The 21,476-nt window shown below is 36.6% G+C and overlaps 1 pseudogene; it reads left to right on the top strand.

Annotated features, from left to right (window-relative positions):
- Nucleotides 1–2,656: 2,656 nt before the first annotated feature.
- On the top strand, nt 2,657–6,073 carry LOC111808872 (annotated as a pseudogene).
- The last annotated feature ends 15,403 nt before the right edge of the window (nt 6,074–21,476 follow it).

Below are 21,476 nucleotides of genomic sequence, written 5' to 3' on the forward strand. Positions count from 1 at the left end.
TTGGTGATCTTTTCCGATCGCTCTCTAACTAGGATCACCATGATTACCAAGTCCAAGCTCTCACCTAGAACTGGAAAATTTGAGATCTTTCTTTTAGTCCCATCAAGTTGTAGGACACAAATGAGCTCAAATCAGTGTTGAAAATCCACGAGTTGGACAAAATGAGCTCAAATGAGTCCGGTCGTGTGTTCAATGGTCAATAGCTCCAAGAATGGGACAAAACGTGGCCGAATACCCTCCAATCCTTTAAGACCTTAGCCATAGAGAGTTCATTCAGAGTTCACCAAGCGTGAATTCACTTCAATTTAGTACCCTTAAGGTACTTTAGTATCCACTTGGTACCCTCTCAAAGTCTTTCAGCCATGAACTGAGGAACGTCTCGTGAATATTAATAGATGTACTGTAACGATCTTAACTTTCTCTACTTAATCTAAGGCCACTACTCTACATTTAATGCGGAACTAACTTTGTTAGGCCTTCTCATAAATTCAACATCAATTTCATATCTTATTTATTACCTTGGAATAAACAAATACAAAGAAAATAACAAAGGAACAATACAGAAATAAAATACAACTCAACCTATACTACAAATAGAAATGAAAGTTCGCTTATACTATTAAATGGAAAATACAACTCAACATACACTAACCTATACTACTAAAGAAAATGCAAATTTATCCCATGCATGTGCCACGATCTTGGGGTTGTGATGCGTTCGTTAGCATTATAGGGACGCCTTGTCTTTATCTGAAAAATATAATAGTACGAGGCTTGAGTATTTTAAAAACACATCAATGTAATGACGGGACCTATCTGAAACTGTCTATTTTCCTATGGTACTATTCTAATGGGCAGCTTGGATGTGTAATTCATTTCCCAGACAAAACCCACACGTGTGAGTATGGACCCACCAGTCGGTTCACACACCGCTAGGCCCCTTTTCTTGTCAGGTGAGCATACTCTGTGAGCTCTCTATGTTGGACACCTATTAGAAGTAGTAGTCGTCACAGCAGCATTATGTAAAACATAATGGTCGTTCTCCTGCCTAGTAATGTACGTGTTCGTACCGTCGTGAAGGAATAGGGTTATCCCCCAATGCATGAGTCACATTAATGCATGAGGTCCCAACATTTTTCCATTTTCATCGTTATTAAATATAACATTCATCCATTTTCATCATTTTTCCATTTCTCATATAAGGGGTTATATTTCATGCTATTTATCATTTTTCATGTCATCCATAGCAATACATGTAATTCACAAGACATAACGTAACACTTTCATGCTTTCAAACATAACAGTTCATATCGTGCATATCATACGTTAAATATCATAACAGTCACATAATGCAAACGAGCATATCATAACACATAACATCACAAATCATAAAAATTCATCCAAGGACAGCATAGCGTTCACATCACATACGTACTAATTCATAACAGTCTAACATACAATTTATGACACGTACGTGCCAACATACAACATGCATTTTATAACCTAACGACGGTAGGATCAATTACTTGGTTGGCCTTAGCCGGCGTAATCCCTAATTAATTTAACGTAAGCTCCCGCTCCTCAAAAGCGTCCTATGTTACGCCGGTCGTCGGTTTCTATTGGATCGTTCATCGCTTTGTTAGTATTTCACAATAATAATCATGAATCCAACTTGAAATTGTGAAATATGGCATTAAAACGATCTTATTTACCTTAATTGAGGTCGAAAACAGGTGCAGGAGGTATCCGAACTGACTAGTGGGTCCATACTCGCATATGTGGGTCGTGTGTAGAAAATTAATTACACATCCAAGCTACCCGTTAGGATAGCCGCCGTAGGAAAACATATTGTTATGATAGGTCTCATTCATGAAACTGCATGTGTTTGCATTTAACCCTAATAGTGGGTCACTTATTGATTATTTCTTTAAATACTCAAGCCAAGTGCTACTTTTATTTCAGGTTAAGGCAAGACATTACGGCTGACGACGACATCGTAACTCAAAACCATAACACATGCATATGGTAGTCACATTTATTTTCCTAGACTTGAGCTAGAATATGATGTTTTTAATTTAAACGTTTATTTATTCTTTTGTTATGTCATTTTAAGGATGTTTTCAAAACACGTAAGTCCATGTCTGTGTTTTAAGATGAAAGTTACATTTTATGAAAGTTTAAATGAAGTATTTCTGCATTCAATGTTCATGATATTTATATAGTAGCGACCTTAGATTAAATAGAAAATTTCAGGTCATCAGATATACAAGATTATTTGAGACGAAATATATAAGACGTTATGATTCCTCTACTTCACGACACTTTCAAATGCAAATATAAATTGTCAAACAATAGGGATAACTAGTTTAAAACTCACTTGTATAGTTAATTTCTTAACATTCTTGTTACAATAGCTAGAAGTTTGGACAAATCAATAGAGAGTGAGAAATTCAAACCTCTAATCTATCAGTAAATGATAGTATATCGTAACCCATTGAATTATGTTCGAGGTGCCCTAAGTAGCATATGCTAGAATAATAAAGAAGGCATCCCCACACACGTATTGACACATAGAAAGATTTAGAAGGAAAATAAAGGGGAGCCCCACATTTGAAACATAGTGGCAAAGAAAAAAGAGTGTAGAAGATACTCATGTACTCCTCTTAGGCTTCATGTCATACCTTCATCCCCAAACAGCCCTCTAGCTATTCCCTCTCGACATAGACCTCCGACCAACCCTTTCTCCCCTTCCCTTTATTTAAACTCACTCCCATTCTTCATATTCTCACTATCATTATTATTACATCCCTCAACCATGAACAACAACTACAATAAGCTCCACTCCTCCCGCTCCGGCGACACCCCGGCCTCCAGCTTCCGCGTTTCCAATGATCAATCCGTTCCCCTGCCGCCACCTTCACCATCCTCCTCCCGCCGCCGTATCCTCCTCATCTCCTTCCTCTCCATCTTTCTCATCATTGCCTCCGCCATCTCGGCTGTGGTTCTCGTCCACTCTCGCATCGCCGCCTCCACGGAGTCGCATTTCCCCCACAACAAGCCTACCCAAGCCATCTCCCGGGCTTGCAGCCTCACTCTCTACCCTTCTCTTTGCCTCTCCTCCCTTCTCTCGGCCCCCGGCTCTCTCTCCGCCGACGTCCACGACCTCGTCCATATCTCTCTCAACCTAACTCTCCAACATCTCACCAAAGCTCTCTATTCCACTTCACAAATCCCCATCTCCCAAATCTCCAACGACCCTCTTGCCCAATCCGCTTATGAAGACTGTATGGAGCTTCTAAACGACGCCGTTGAAGCTTTTTCCCTCTCTCTCTTCTCCACAACCGCCACCAACCACGACGTGATGACGTGGCTGAGTGCAGCGTTGACTTACCATGACACGTGTACGGATGGATTTTCTGATGTGGCTGACCCAATCAAGGATCAGATAACGGCCAAATTGAGTGATTTGTCGGAGATGATAAGTAACTCTTTAGCCATTTTTTCTGGGTTTGGTGGTGACGATTTGCCGGTGGAGAATCGCCGCCGCCGCCGGCTTATGGAGAGTGATGAACACTGGTTAGCCGAGGAAAATAATGGTGATGGGGATTTTCCCCGGTGGGTGAGTGGGAAAGATCGCCGCCTTTTGGCTGCTCCCATATCGTCAATTCAGGCGGATATTGTGGTGGCTAAGGATGGTAGTGGCAAATTCAAGACAGTGGCGGAGGCCATTGCGGCGGCTCCGTCATCCAGTGGCCGCCGGATCGTGATCTACATTAAAGCCGGAAAGTAAGAACAATATTTTCCCTTTTTTATTTAAAATTTTTGAATGATTATTTAATTAATTCCATTTTTTTTTTAAACAACTTTTTTCCTTATTAAATTTATTGACTTCAGTGTCGTAATCATTCAAAGCTGTAATTTACCAATTCCTATAGTCCATAGTTTTCATAATAATAATTACACAATAAAAACAATATAACATGTCCCCTCATATTTTAAGTCCTTTTCAATTTAGTTGCCCTCATAATAATAATAATAATAATAACAACTAAAAATTAATTAATTAATTAATTTACAACAAATATTAATTATACCGATTTAGTTTTTTTTTTTTTTTTTTTTTTTTTTTTTTTTTTTTTTTNTTTTTTTTTTTTTTTTTTTTTTTTTTTTTTTTTTTTTTTTTTTTTTTTTTTTTTTTTTTTTTTTTTTTTGAGTTAAGATAATAATTGGAAATGGGGTGGGACTAAGAGGGAGATTAATGTAATTTTGCAGGTACGAAGAGGAGAATTTGAAGGTAGGAAGGAAGAAAACAAACTTGATGTTTGTGGGAGATGGGAAGGGCATAACCGTCATTTCAGGTGGTAAAAGCGTTTATGACAAAGTTACCACTTTCCGGACCGCCACCTTTGGTATATACTCTCGCACTTTTTTTTTTTTTTTTCCTTTTCAATTTTATTCCAAAAACCTTTTTTTTTTTTTTTTTAATATTCTTTTTATATAAATAAATAAATAAAATAAAATAGTGATGACGTGTCACGAAATTAAGGCTTCCAATTCTGACACCGGATATCTAGGACTCAGAATTATGGTCGTCTGGTCCAAATATGGCCACCCCTTTTTTTTTTTTTAATTCAATTTTCTTTTTTACTTTTTTTTATTATAGATTTTAAGAAATATTTAAATTTTTAGTTAATTTTTTTTAAATTAAGTTTTATTTTAATGAAAGAAAAACGAATCTAAATGTTACTAAAATAAAATTTCGAGAATAAAAAATGTGTTTTCACTTAAATTTTTTTTTAATTTAATGAAATAAATTCAAAATTTTAGGATCTAATTTAAATAAAACATTTTGAATTTATTTTGGGGAAAATATTATTATAAATTTTGGAAAAAAAACAAGAACCTCTTCTTCACTTTATCATTTTTAGATAAATCGGAGGCTATATATATATGTATATATATATATATATATATATATATATATATATAAAGGAAATTATTATAGATTTAAAGATAGCAACAAATTAAGCTATTTTTGCAGCATTAATGGGCTATACAAAAATAATTGTTTGATTTATCCAAATAATCATATGAAAAATGCCCACCGTTCATATATATNTTTTTTTTTTTTTTTTTTTTTTTTTTTTTTTTGCAGCGGGCTCTGGGACAGGACTAATTCTACGAGACATGACATTTGAGAACACGGCAGGGCCAAACAAGCACCAAGCAGTGGCACTACGTTTGAGTGCAGACCACGCCGTGGTATTTCGTTCCAACGTTATCGGTTATCAAGACACTCTTTATGTCCACTCGAATCGTCAGTTCTTTCGAGAGTGCGATATTTACGGCACGATTGACTTCATCTTTGGTAATGCTGTTGTCGTCTTCCAAAGCTGCAACATCTATGCTCGTAAGCCAATGTCAGGACAAAAGAATACCATCACAGCTCAAGACCGAAAAGATCCAAACCAAAACACTGGAATCTCTATCCACGCCTGTAAAATCATCGCCACTGGTGACCTCCAAGCCTCCAAGGATCTTTCCCCACCTACCTCGGCCGCCCTTGGAAGTTATATTCTAGAGTCGTATACATGGTATCTTCTATGGGAGACCATATTCATCCTCGTGGTTGGCTCGAATGGCAAGGCTCTTTTGCTCTTGACACTCTTTACTACGGTGAGTATATGAATTCTGGGCCAGGTGCCGCTGTAGGACAGAGGGTTAAATGGCCAGGTTATCGAGTAATAACTTCTGCTATAGAAGCCACCAAATTTACTGTCGGACAGTTTATTTATGGCTCCTCCTGGTTACCTTCTACTGGAGTGTCCTTTTCAGCTGGATTATCTACTGACTAATATACTTACTATATATATATATTTTACTCTACTTTCAAGTGTATTTAAATAATTAAAAATTATTTTTTTTTCATTTTTATTTTTAGGATGTGGCAGAAATGACACGTGTACAATCTCATTTCTTATATTATGCTCTTGGCAAATAATATGGGCCACATCAAACTATGAGGGTATATGAACATTATTATAAAGATGGCCAAAGATATATATTGTTATAATTGTGATTATATTATATTGTGTCAATATTACATACTTTTGAGAATAAATTTGTTTTTTTTTTCTTTTTCATATATATATATATATATGTGTTGTTTAGGTTACATCGGACGAATAAAAATAGTGAGACTTTTTTTTAGAGCAATGGTCGATTTACATAATAAATGACGATATTAGGTCATATTGTCGTTATCAATCGAAATTGCCAGTTGTATAAAGCTCACTTTTTAGTGATTAAGTTTTATAAAACGGTTCATTATTAATAAAAATGACAGATTCAGCTTGTATCGTGTGTCGGCTAGAGTTGTTAAATCACCGACAACAAATTCGATTGTTCACATAATTAATATAAAAAGTATAATAATACCTAAAACGTTAATGGAAGTAACCGTACATAAACATATATATTTGACAACAGTACAAAATGGAGCTACCAGAACTCGAAACGTGGATGATTATTTCGTTAGTTGACCGAGTCAATGATGATAACGGTCGGATAAGCGATAAATACTATTTGAACGTATTGTAATCCGTAAGTGATTTGAAAAGAAAAAAAAGATAAGATGAAGAAAATTGGTTGAAGGAGGAAAATGAGCTTATCTTTTGGTGTTGGGTTGGTGGGTAGACAAAGTGGTTGATGGGGACAAGAGAAAAAAAATAGCAAATGGAATAATATTTTTCATTACCGTCGGTGAGAGACCAATAATTAACATAATAATCCCAAACTCCTCTCCACTACGATCGCATTTAAATGGCAGCAGACTTATGGTTGTGCGACACTCACTTCCCAGCAATAAGTGAGCAATAAGTGAGTTAAGTCTATTTGTTATTACGTCGCCTACGGCCAAACGACGTATGCTCGAGCTTCTAAGTCTGGTTCAAGAAGAAAGGTTTAGAAAACGGGGGGAGAGAGATTTCGAAAGAAAGTTTTGAAAGCAAGATTCGAGAAATTGAAATTGGTGTTATATGAAAATGTAAGTAAAAGGCAACAACGGCTTACTGCATATAACTCTCGGGTAGAGAGAAATTGACAACTAGTCATATCTCCCTATAGTACATTTTTGGGCATTTTTGCCAGGTGGGTGTAGACGCGATTCTAGTGAACGGTTATACACCCCCCGTATTGACCCGATATGAAATGGTAAAGGCTTATCTAAGATGAAAGCATGAAAAAGGAATTTGAAGCGGACATGCAACCAACCATAGGCAACACGCCTTGGACAAGCATGACTGTGACTCGAGACTATAAATGTAACGGTATTCCGTTTATTGAATAGGTTAAAATATCTTTTTGATTTGAAAGGTTACCAGCAATTCTATCCATTGAGATAGTGAGATAGTGAATGTAATTCACCACTTATGGTCGATAGCCAATACTCAAAAATGGTTTCATCCTCGGCTGATTTTTACGGTATTGTTAGCGACTTTTTGCTCATATTCTAAGACAATTCTGGAAAAAAAAAATTCGACTCTCTAATATCTTAATATTTCTATAGAAAACCGTACTAGGACTTTTGAAGAAAAAGAGTCTATACCACTGCATGTATGAGCTTGAACCCGAAACCCTAATTTAAAAACATTAATTGGATCGATCTAAACCATTCAAAATAAATAAATAAATACTACTTTCCCTAGGTTAAGATATCATTTTTGTTTCTGTACTCCAGGGGTTGTGCTGTTTCAATCATGTACTTTCTTTTATTAAAATTTAGTTCGGGTACTTTAAAGTTTTTTTTTTTTTTTCCTCACATTCTTATAGGTCGAGATGAACGGATAAATGATTTATGTATATGCTGTTTGATGAATATGCTTTTCACGTGTGTCGAGTCATTGCTATTGCCTTTTAACTTTTGATGTCAAAATTATTTTTGTTTTAGTATATGCTTTTGTGACCTATGACTAAGAATGGAAAAAAAGCATATCCAATCAAAAAATACAATTTCCATCTCCTTTTCTCATTCATAGGAGTTTTAATTTCTCATCTTACTTGCCTTTTTCTATGGCTATGAAGAACATTATAGAAATAATAATAATCACAATAAATGGTAGATTTTATTATTTTTTAATGTTATTGGAATTTTCCATTTACTATTAATACCATTAAATAAGCCTTTATATAACATGTCCATTTTAAAAATATCACATCAACATTGTTAATTCGAAAGAGATTATTTAAAAGAAGAATTTACTCTACCAATAAACTCGAAAGAAATTTTAAAGATCGCACCAAAATTCGAAGAAGCTCTTCGACTATCAAAATTTTTGAAGGTGGTTAGGTCTTTCATAGATAAATAATGCAATACGTAATCTATCAGAATGCTGAGTAATTACTTGAGGTTTCAATTTTTTGGGAGAGGTTAGGTCTAATTGTTGACATCATCCATCTCGATAAAATCATGAAAACCCAGTAAACTAATGAATAAAAATGTTAACTACTTATGAAGATGGAGAAGGATACTTCCCGAATATGATGAATATTGATGTGTACATTACGACTTATAATTTTCGACATTTATGTTTGTCATGATGTTATGTGGGTCATTTCCGTTCGCGGTGTTTGGCAAGAACCTGTTAGTGAGTGGTAGCTCGACAAGTGATAACTCTCCAAAAGTAGAGTTATATCAAGAGTTTTTGTAGTTAATTTTGTGTTGAACACAACTAACTGTGGGAAACAATCGCACTCTTTATTAAGACCGATCGAGAAGAGAATACAAGACAGTAGAATACTTTTCTTTTTATTGTTTTTGGATTTTTTTTTGGATGAATAACCTAGGTAGGGTGGAGGGGTACTGTAGCCTACTAAATCTAGACCTAACAAATTTGAATATTTTTCCTAAAATATATAGATCTCTTTCTCCTTAAATCTCGGGATATTTTCCCTAAATCTCTACTAAAATAAATATATGATGGGCTCGTACAATTATTGGGCTTGACTCTATTGGGCTAGTGATGATATTTCAACACTCCCCCTCAGCACTAGTCCTCATTCGCTGCACCATGTTGAGCTGACAGCGAAAGCTCTCATGTTTGCCAGTATTCAGCCCTTTTTTTGTAAACAAGTTTGCCACTTGGTCATCTGTCTTGATCTGCTGCATCTCGATTTCTTCCTTTAGGGCCTTCTCTCTAATGAAATGGTAGTGCACCTCCACATGCTTTGTTCTAGCACGAAACACCGGATTTTCTGCTAGGCGAATCGCAGATTGGTTGTCGCAATGAAGTGGTATTGGATACTCAATTTTCTGGTGCCAATCTTCCATCAAAAGTTTTAACCATGTATTTTCCTGAGCTGCTCTATACTCTGCTTCTGTAGTTGATAATGATACTGTTGGTTGTCTCTTGCTACACCAAGAAATTGTTCCCGAACCAAACTTGAACACATACCCAGTGGTTGGCCTCCAAGTATCATGGTCTCGTGCATAGTCAGCATCACTATATCCAGCTAGCTTCCAGTCTTCGCTTCTTTTGTATAAACGATCGTAATTGATTGTACCTTTGACATATCTGAAGGTTTGTCGAGACGCATCCAAATGAGCATTCTTCGGATTTTGCATATATTGTTAAATGACACCAACTTCATTTTCGAATTTCTTCGGTTGGTTCATGTAGAACTCTCTGTTTAACTCTCCATGCAAGAAAGCATTATTCATATCCATCTGCCATAATTTTCAATCTTTATTTACCGTAAGTACTAGAGGAACTTGTACGATAATGATCTTTGCCACTGGACTAAACGTTTCATCATAGTCTAGTCCATATTCTTTAGAGAACCCTGAATCTATAGTCTGAGCTTTGTATCTCACGATTGATCCATCCGGGGTACACATTATTTCGTAAGCCCACTTGCAAGAGATGAGTTTGGTATCTCCTGGTCTTGGCACTAACTCCCAAGTCTGATTTTGTTCCAGGGCTATAGTTTCTTCCTCAATTGCTTTCTGCAAAGCTGAGTTTTGTGATGCTTCTTCATATGTCTCCGGCTCATTAACTTCGTCTTCTACTGCGTTGGCATACTCTGGATTTTCCTTTAGGATTATTTCTGAATGTCTGAGTTGTTGAGGTGTCATTTCATTTTCACTAGGCTCGCTTGGTTGAGTCACTTCTTGCTCACCAACACTAGTGTCACTTGAATCTTCAGGCACATCAGCACTTAAGCAAATGTGTACAATTTGCTCCCCCGTCTTTTGTGGAAGAATCTCTTCAGTTTGCTCCTCTGTGTTCTGTAAAAGAATTTCTTCAGTTTGCTCCCCCGTGTTCTGTAGAAGAATTTCTTCAATTTGCTCAAGGCCTGGTAATACATCCTTCTCTGAGGGCCACCCCTCTTCTATTGCACCGCTTTGATCGTCAATCATGTGGTTTAAGTATCATGAATCAATGATCCAGTCATCCTCATAATCGATATGCTCTTCCATTATTGCCATGAGTGCTAGCTCGTCTTCTACTATGGGACATAGTACCTCTGGATCCCATTCATCTTCTATCTTCTTTTTGGATATTGCCACATTGCTTTCAACAGACTTTTTCTTGGACCAACAATCTCTAGACATGTGGCCCTTTTTCCCGCAATTATAGCAAATACCTCCAAATCTCTTTCCTTGGAAACTCTTGTTGTCGTTCTTCTGAGCTCTCTCAGGTTGTGAAGTTCCTTGGTGGCTTCTTCTTTTGTCACCATTGTATCCACGTTTGGTAGACGGCCTATTATTGCTCCGACTTTCACTTGTGTAGAGTGCTTCTTCTTCACCCTTCAATGTGATGCCTCCCATTTGTTTAGCCATGGATTCTTGGCTGGCTAACAAATCTTCGATATTCCGGTCGCAATCCGTGGATTATAATCCTCTTCATTCGAGATTCTACAATGGCGGACTTTGGGTCTAGTTCAGTAATCTCCCGATAGATCGATTTGACCTTGTGGAAGTACTGAGCAATCGTCATATCACGTTGTGAAATTGACAACAACTCATTCTCCAGAAGTTGTAGCCTCGTATCATTCTTCTTTGAGAACAACATCACGAACGTGTCCCATGCTTCTTTCGGTGTCTTGTCATCCCAAATATGTTCTAACATCTCTTCTTCGATTGTGGTTTTCATGGCAAACATTGCTTTGCCTGCTTTGATTCTCCATTTCCGCAAGGCGCCGTTGGAATCATCCTCTGGTGGCGTAGTTTCGCACCCGCCAACGATCTCCCAAAGATCCTGTCCTTGTAAATAGGACATCATGAATGTTGCCCACGTGTTGTAGTTGTTGTTGTTGAGTTTCTTGATTCCTCCAACGATTTGGAAATCACCCATCGTGTTGGCCATACCTCAGTAATACCAAACAAGCTCTTTCGACACAAGACTTGCAGAGTCACAGACTACTCACGATACAAAAGAAACTCACTCACTACTAATCTCAAGAAATCGTTTCTGATGTGGAAGATCAGACAGAGTTGCAACCACAGAGCATACTAATAATTCCAAGAGATTAGATAACCTACACTAACCTCGCTCTGATACCAAATGTTGAACACAACTCACTGTGGGAAACACTCGCACTCTTTATTAAGACCGATCGAGAAGAGAATACAAGACACTCTGTAGAATACTTCTGCTTTTTATTGTTTTTGGATTTTTTTTCTGGATGAATAACCTAGATAGGGTGGAGGGGTATTTATACGGTAGCCTACAAAATCTAGACCTAACAAATCTAAATCTTCTTCCTAAAATATCTAGATCTCTTCCTCTTAAATCTGAAGATATTTTCCCTAAATCTCTACTAAAATAAATATATGATGGGCTCGTACAATTATTGGGCTTGACTCTATTGGGCTAGTGATGATATTTCAACATTTTGCACTCTTACTCACCATTTTCTCATCAATTACTCCATTTATTCTCATTGGCAAGCATGAAATAGTCAAATTATGGTTTAATAGGAAAAGAAGATCAATTTGCATAAATTGAGCTTAATTGTACATTAATTGAGTTATTTGGTAAAATTTTAGAATATTTAAGTTGAACCATGATGTTGTAGCAAATCTGGAAATAAATTGCTGACCGTGATGCTTAAACAATTCGGAAAGCAAACTTTTCGGGGATGACATGGAAATTTTAATCCACATCAGTGGTCCACATGGGTCATTTACTACCAATTAGAAACATCTTGGGGGGACGATTTTATCCTTTCTCAACCCTACATGAGAAGAAAAAAAACATTATAAAAGGAAAATGATACCTAAAAAGGAGGGGATTCACACCTTGGGACATACTGGAGTGAACTGGTGTGAAATCAGGGGAAAAGGTGTAATAGCCCAAATAATAATAATAATAATAAAAATAAATAAATACAAATTATTATAAACAAAAATTATTATTATGTTTAAAAAAAATAATAAATAAATAAAATAAAAACAATTCTTCCACATTTATCTCTACCAACTGTTGTCCATTTTCCAATAATCTCTCCTCAAGCTCGTTCCTTGCAAAATGAAACAGAAATGAAAAAATATCAGAAAACAAAATGCCTCACATATGAGGAAGATTTACATGAGAGAGATTTGAGATTTCTAGTTATATCTCATGTCTCCTTTCCTTTTATCTAATTATTTAGTATTATTTAGCAATTTACCTGTTAGAAAAATAGGTTTATGATCCCTAGAAAAAAAAATTAAATTGGTCAAAATAATTGCTAACATAATTGAAAATGTAACCAACACAAATAAAAAGAAAAGTTTAAGCAGACTTAACTTATGGGAGTTTATTTTTTTGCAAAAACAAACACAAACATAAAAACAAAAAGGTTTAGATTTAGTTATGGTAGTAAGAGATATTGTTAGTAGTTTTCCTTTTATTTTATTTAATGATATTTAATTATTAATTTGATTACAATTAGTTAGTTTTGAATTAGGGGTGAAAGTCATCCTGAAAGAGTAAGAATTGATTAAAAGATTGGATAAAACTAATTTGAGAGAAGATTGTGAATATAATTAAAAGAAGAAGAAACACAGAAGAGACAGAGAGAGAAAATTGTGAATATAATTCAAATGATCTCGAAAATGTTGAAGGGTATTAAACACAGATAAAATAGAATATCTGAAAAATGTTAATGGGTATTAAATGGTTTGTATGAAATAATACTATAACAAACATATATAAATGTCTTAAGACTTAACTCATGCAAAGACTTTACCGTTCGCATGAAGTATAACACATGAATCAATATAAATTAGAGAAACAATTTTGTCGAAGTTCAAACTTGAAACTGATGTCATGGGCTCACATAGGTTGACTTGGATTTCAATGGACTTTCATTAAGGATAACATCTGAACATCAGCCTAAGCTAATCAAGNCTCATGTCTCCTTTCCTTTTATCTAATTATTTAGTATTATTTAGCAATTTACCTGTTAGAAAAATAGGTTTATGATCCCTAGAAAAAAAAATTAAATTGGTCAAAATAATTGCTAACATAATTGAAAATGTAACCAACACAAATAAAAAGAAAAGTTTAAGCAGACTTAACTTATGGGAGTTTATTTTTTTGCAAAAACAAACACAAACATAAAAACAAAAAGGTTTAGATTTAGTTATGGTAGTAAGAGATATTGTTAGTAGTTTTCCTTTTATTTTATTTAATGATATTTAATTATTAATTTGATTACAATTAGTTAGTTTTGAATTAGGGGTGAAAGTCATCCTGAAAGAGTAAGAATTGATTAAAAGATTGGATAAAACTAATTTGAGAGAAGATTGTGAATATAATTAAAAGAAGAAGAAACACAGAAGAGACAGAGAGAGAAAATTGTGAATATAATTCAAATGATCTCGAAAATGTTGAAGGGTATTAAACACAGATAAAATAGAATATCTGAAAAATGTTAATGGGTATTAAATGGTTTGTATGAAATAATACTATAACAAACATATATAAATGTCTTAAGACTTAACTCATGCAAAGACTTTACCGTTCGCATGAAGTATAACACATGAATCAATATAAATTAGAGAAACAATTTTGTCGAAGTTCAAACTTGAANATGTTGACACGTGCCCTGTGGTTCTGCACGTGTCATATATATTGATATGTGTGAATTGTCTGTGGATCGATATGCTTCTTATATATTATGTATATGTTATAATATGTGAACTGTATGATAATAATTACAGTATGATGTGTTCAATGATATATTTGAGATAGCATACGAGAAGGATGCACAAAACGAAATGTAACGATAGGAGTAAGATACGTTCATGAAACGTTAAGGTTAGGTTACATACCGGAGTGCTATGGATAGGAGAGATTGATGAAAGAATACGGTTAGGTTATGGGTAGAAAGTGATAGGTTTGTGATAGATTGATAGAATGATAGCGTTAGGATACGTTCCTGTGATGATATGACTAAGGTACGTTCACGTAACGATATGACTGTGATAGGTATAAGAACGTTAAGGCTATGATAAGTTAGGGAACGATATGACCACAAAGTATTTCTGATATGACATGTTTATGATACGACATGTTGGTATGTGATAGGTTATGTTTAGATTGTTTTGTGTGACCATTGAGGTAATTGTTCTATGAATTGCACGTTATGAAATGATATGTTAAAAGCATGGAGCGTTATGTTATGTTTTCTAAATTGTATGTATACAACATGTTATGAATGACATGATATCACGATAAATTAAATAAAATATAACCCTGTTAGAATTATGCATGAAATGAGAACTGAAAAATGAGAAAAAATATGATATTAATGTAAAACGATAGCGGGGTTATATTTAATAATGTCGAAAATGAAAAAATATTGGGACCTCATGCATTATGTGTGTTCATGCATTGGGGGATCCCCTATTTCTTCACGATGGGCAGGGGTACGATCATTATGTTTTACATAATGCTGCTGGCAAGGGTACGATCATTTTGTTTTATAGAATACTGTCGTGGCGGAAACTAATTCTAACGGGTGTCTGGTCTAAGGAGCTCCCAGAGTATGCTCGCCCGACAAAGAAAGTGGCCTAGTGGTGTGCAAATTGACTGGTGAGTCCATACTCGCACGTGTGGGCTGTGTGTAGAGTATATGATACACATCCAAGTTACCCGTTAGGATAGTACCGTAGTAAAATAGATTGAAATGATAGGTCCCATCATTGTATTCACATGTTCTTGCATTTAACCCCAGTAGTGGAGTCACCTACTTAGTATTTATGTAAATACAGTCATGTGCTACTACATTTTTCAGGTTAAAGAAAGACATTCATGTATGACTGACGACGACATCGCAATTCGAGACCATCGCACATGCATAGGGTAGTGGTATTTAGTTTCTTAGACTTATGCTAGAATAAGATGTTTTTAATTTAAATGTTTATTTACTTTATTTAGCCTTTTGTTGTGTCGCTTTAAAGATTTTTTCGAAACACGTAAGTCCATGGCTGTGTTTTAAGACAAATGTTACGTTTTATGGAATTTAAATGAAGTCTTTTCGTATTCAATGTTCATGATATGTATATAGTAGCGACCTTAACTTAAGTAAAAAATTCGGGTCGTTACAGAATACTCAGTAAGTGACCCCACTATAGCGGCCATGAATAATGCAAAAACATGCAACAATGCTCTAGGGACCCATCATTATCTCATCCTAGTGGTGGCCTCTATTCCGAACTAACTTAGATGTGTAGCACTCCCTACACACGATCTACACGTGCGAGTGTGAATCCCCAGGTGACTCGCACCCCACCTGGACCCATCATCGTCTAACTAGTTGTCTATAGCGACGTCTAGAGGTCAGCAGACCCCTGAGTGTCATGCTCAACATGATCACTATCATCATCATAGTATATGTGTTCGTACTCATCATTATAAAAAGGAGAAATTTTTCGATGCTCGTGTACATATAAACATGCATGAGGTCCCTCTAATTTTTCTCTTCTTTGAAATGTCTTTATGACACAACCCTAGTTTCATCTTGTATCACTATTAGCAATACATGCGTGTTACCTTCTCTTCTTAACGTCATATTAATATTTTGTAGGGTTGTGTCCTATGCCGAATTAACGACATAATGCAATATGACATTCATAATGTGCATCTTAACTTAATATGGAAAACAACGTCATATTAAGGTAAACAATATCATGCATCATCATCATCATACATCGTCGTTATAATGCTATCGAAAATACATCATGCTCATCATCACACATCGCCCGACGTCATCATACATCATCATAAAACTCATACAAGTCATCATACATCATAATATGCACGTCATTCATCGTAGTTATAAAGCGTAAAGGACACATGTCGATGCCACTGGGCACATGTCGTCAAATATCAAGCAAGTTACTAACCTATCCTATAACAAGGTTACTTACTTGGTTAGCCTTAGCCGGCGTTCTCCCTAATTTAAATAACGATTGCTCCCGCTCCTTGAAAGTTGCTCTAAATGTCAACGGGGTTCGTTTCCTATTAAATCGTTTGTCACCTTCCGTTAGTATTTCGCATGTTCATAATAATTCCAACGGACATATGTGAAATTCGAATCTCAATTACCTTAATTAAGGTTGAAAATAGGTTTGAAACGGTGAAAATTGGGCTTAAAAAGGAAACCGAAGTCGATCAGAGTTGGAAGCGCAAGAAATCGAGCCGAGCCGATCAAAGCCGCTGAGGCTAAGGAGTGTTTGTCTGCGGGCATGCCACGTGTGACCAAGTGAGAGGGATGCATCGCAATGCTCTTCTTGGGTCGTGGCGTGGGTGTACAGGTCGCGGGTCACGGATCACAGGTGCTGCAGGCTGCATGGGCTCATCGTATGGGTTGGGCCGGTTGCAGGTTGGGCCTCGGTTTCTATTGGCTGCAAACGTGGATTGGCTGTTGTAGGCTGGGATGATAAGGTGATTGGGCCTCGGTTTGTGGGTTGCAGACGTGGGCCGCTGTACGTGGGGGCTGGGTTGGTGGCTGGTTGGGCTTCGGGCGAATGGACGGGCAGTGGGTTACGGGTTGAATATGACCCGGATCCGGATCCAATGGATCTTGTCTTCTTCATCTGACTTCTGCGTGGTTTCCCGCGGTCGTTTCTAACGTCTCTTCTCGTTCCTTTTCCTCCTCTATCTCTCTATTGACCTTTCCTCCTCTCTTCCATGAAGTTTTGTCGTTTTGTGGCTTGTAGGTGCCTAAACTCATAGATCTACGAGGTTTCAAAAGTTTGAACCTTCGATTCCTTTTTCGGATGACAACAAATGATGACGTGGCGCGAAACGTACCTTAGGTGGACGTATGATGGTCGACAATCTCTTTCATGAAGCCAATAGAGTGTTTTGACGTCGAATTCCATCGTTTTGATTAAGGTTTCGTGGTTTTGGATCTCGCCAGAAAACTTCGCCGACTTCTCTCTCTCTTGTTCTTTTCCTCTATGTTTTCTCTTTTGCACGTGGTTTGGGAGTGTGCTGAGGCGTGCCTATGTTGGTGGCAGTAGAGAAATTTTGTAGAATTCTTTGGAAGGGGTAGAAAATCAATTAAGCATTCCTTCATATTTATACAAAGTTCTTTCTCCCAAAGAATTCTACTAAATTTTTCTACTGTCACCAACAATTGGTATCAGAGCGATCTTGCAGCAGCAAGAATGGCAGCAGAGAGGCAAGTTGATAACTTCGTTTGACCCACTATCCCGAGGTTCGATGGTCACTATGATCATTGGGCAATGTTGATGGAAAATTTCCTCAAATCAAAGGAGTTTTTTGCTATGGTGGAGACATGTTATGTAAAGCCAAACGAAGGCGAGGTACTCTCAGCTGTTCAACAGCAACAGTTGGTAGCATCGAAGTTGATGGACATGAAGGTCAAGAACTACTTATTCTAGTCCATTGATCGGACTATCTTGGAAACAATGCTTCAGAAGAAGATGTCCAAGGAGATTTAGGATTCAATGAGGAGGAAGTATCAAGGCTCAACGGGAGTAAAGCGTGCTCAATTTTAAGCAGTTAGAAGAAACTTTGAAATTCTCCAAATGCAAAAGGGAGAAACGGAGAATGATTATATTGGCAAGGTTATGAGTTTTGCAAGTAAAATGAGGATGCATGGTGATTCAATCACGGATGTTACGGTTGTAGGAAAGATTTTGGGATCTATAACTCCAAAGTTAGATTACATTGTATGTTCTATTAAAGAAGCAAACAATGTCGAAGAAATACAAATAGATGAAATTCAAATCTCCTTGCTAGTGCATAAGCAGAAGCTTAATTGCACGAGTGCAATAGAGGAGATGACAGCCTTAAAGATTTCCACGCCAGGTGAAACTTTAAGCTCCAGAGGTAGAGGGCAAAGAAGAGGCAAAGGTCGTGGAAGAGGCGGTCGAGAAAGAAGTGGAGATGTTGGCAGGTCAGCAGATCTAGTTGGAGACGATTATGACAACAAAGGCAAGAGACATTTTGACAAGTCTAAGGTGGAATGCTACAGATGTGGATGTTGGATCGGTATGGCAACCCTAGAGGGGGGTGAATAGGGTTTTAACGATAAAAGTGTTTAAACGTGATTAATTTTTCTAATCATGAAACTTTTTACAAATAAGTATAAGATGATAATTACTCTAACAAAGTAATTCAAGTCAAAACAATAATCAAGTTGAACATGCAATAAATCACAATAATAATTTTGAAATTAAATAGGAAAGAGTTAGAGAAAATGACATCGTAGTTTTATAGTGGTTCGATCAAACTCGACCTACTCCACTCCCCAAGCGCCTCTTGGGAATTTGAATAAAGAACTTTCTCGACTCTTTCCACGGATCTGAGCCAAACCGCTACACCGCTCTTTTTACGAGTTCAAGAGCAAACTCAATCCTTTCCACGGCGCAGGATCAAACCGATACAAGTATTTGAGTTTGATAATAACACACCACAACTCTCTCAAAGAGTAGATTTACAATTTGGGATACTCACAACTATTTCCTCACAATACAATAATAATCCCTCTCAAGAATAAGATGAAGAGAAATAAACTTGTAAGCTTGGAGAGAGCAACAAACAATGGAGACTTTGAACAAATGAAAATTGAAGAATGTATGTAAGTTATGTATTTTAAAATGTCAAAGAATTGAAGAATGTATGTAAGTTATGTATGTTAAAATGTTGGAAAAATGACAAAATGTAGGAATTAATATTGATCATTGGATTGTGTTAAAGAATAATGGAAGGTGGAGATTAAAAGTAAATAAATAAATAAAATTTCTAAATTCATTTATTTAAAATTTTTAATATAATAATAATATAATATAATAATAATAAAAAGTTATGTGAGTAACGGTCAAATGAAAATTCAAAATTTATTATAAATATAATAATAATATAATAATAAAAACTATGTGAGTAACTACCAAAATTTTAAAATATAATAATATAATATAGTAATAATAAAAATCGATATGAGTAACGGTTAGATTCAAATTTATATTTTGTAAAAATAATTTTATTTAGAAATATAATAATAAAAAAAACTCCACCCTTTGTTACTCTTCCAACATTATAAATGTCATACTTTGATATATTTTGATTTGTCCATCATTTTGATTTTGCTGCCACATCATCACGTCGGGTATGTTGTCTCCACTCTAATTTCTTCGTTTTAGCTCTGATTTGAGTAATTGGAAAGTCATTGTAATCGTTATTCCTGACCTTATACGGTGGACAGTTCAAAATACTAAAAATAGTTAATAATTAAAAGTAGGTTTGTTATCATCAAAACATCAATTAATTGATTGAAATTAATTAAAGTGAGATCAAGGGTCAAAAAGCCAACAGTGGACGCCTTGTACATTACATGAATGAATGTTATACCAGGCTCCAAAAGAAGAAAAGAGATCAATCCAACTTTGTAGAGAAAAGAGAAGAAGAAACATTTTTAATGTCATTCCATGCCATGAAGGTTGCAGATCAAGGTGTGTGGATCGTAGACTCTAGATGCAGCAACCATATGACAGGTTGTAGGTAATTCTTCTCAGCTCTGGATGAAAATTTTCATACTACTGTTTGTCTTGGCAACAATGCAACAGTCCAAGTGATGGGGAAAGGAGCGGTAGATATTAAGACTAGAAATAGCGCTTTGTAAAGTCAATTTCTTATGTGTTTTACATTCCTGATCTGAAGGCCAACTTGTTTAGTATCGGTCAATTGCAAGAAAAGGAGTATGTAATTGTTGACTTCTGGCAATTGGGAGGAAAGCGTCGACGAAAAAAACTGGCCGAAGGAAAATTTCTTCGAAGGAAAAATAATGGAAAGTAAAATGAGAGAGATTTGCTAAAGACTCGATGATTTGATTTCCTTCCGTTGAATACTTTAAATAACAACTTTAATCCTAAAAATGGGAAGTAGTGCGCAAAAACTTGCGCCCAAAGTTGGACAAAATGGCCAGCAAAAATTACGTTCTTCCATCCAACGGGGAGCGTTAATTTAGATTTTTGAAACGTAAAAACAACTAACGAAATCTAAGAAAACCATAGCTTTTATTTTGAACTCCGATCTTTGAGTGTAGTTCTTCAAATTTTATCTGCACCAGGGACTTGGTGAAAATGTCTCCAAGCTGTTCCTCTGTTCGGATGAAATCAATCTTGATGAGCCCTCGATCTGCACATGTTCGGATGTAGTGGAATCTAATTTCTATGTGCTTGCTCCAGTCGTGCAGAAACTGGATTTTTGATCAGGTAGATCGCAGCTTTGTTGTCCACGTATAGCATTGGTGGATTGCTTTCTCTTCCGATGAGTTCCTCCATCAGTCGCGCAAGCCAAACCCCCTGTGTTGCCGCCGTCGAAGCGGCGATGTATTCTGCTTCGCAGGAAGACAAAGCAACTACCTTTTGTTTTGTTGATTGCCAGCAGATTGCGCCGCCTCAGAGAAAGTAGATCATCCCACTGGTGCTCTTACGATCATCAACGTCACCGGTCATGTCACTATCACTGTAGCCGACCAACTCAAGCTTCGTCTTTCCTTTCCCTGCGCTGTATCTCACACCCCAGCCACTGATACCAGCCACATAGCGCAGGATGCGCTTGATAGCCACAAGATGCTCCTCCCGAGGTGCTTCCATAAATCTACTCACATATCCAACTAAGTAAGCAAGGTCAGGGCGTGTGTTTACCGGATAGCGCAAGCTCCCGATAATGTTGCGGTAATTGGTGGCGTCGACTGTCGTCGTAGTGCCGGCCTTCCTTAGTTGGAGCTGGGCCTCCATTGGTGTCCTTGTAGGGTTACTGTCCGCAAGTCCAATTGTGTCCAGCAGCTTCTTCGCGTATGCACTTTGGCAGATGGTGATGCTGGTAGTACTCTGTTGCACTTCGATGCCGAGGTAGTAGCTGAGTACGCCGAGATCGCTCATCTTGAAGTTCTTTGACATCTCCCTCTTGAACCTTCCGAGGACTTCCATGTCGCCTCCATTGATTATA

This window comes from Cucurbita pepo, chromosome LG13, assembly GCF_002806865.2.
Source record: "Cucurbita pepo subsp. pepo cultivar mu-cu-16 chromosome LG13, ASM280686v2, whole genome shotgun sequence".
Taxonomy (NCBI): Eukaryota; Viridiplantae; Streptophyta; class Magnoliopsida; order Cucurbitales; family Cucurbitaceae; genus Cucurbita; species Cucurbita pepo.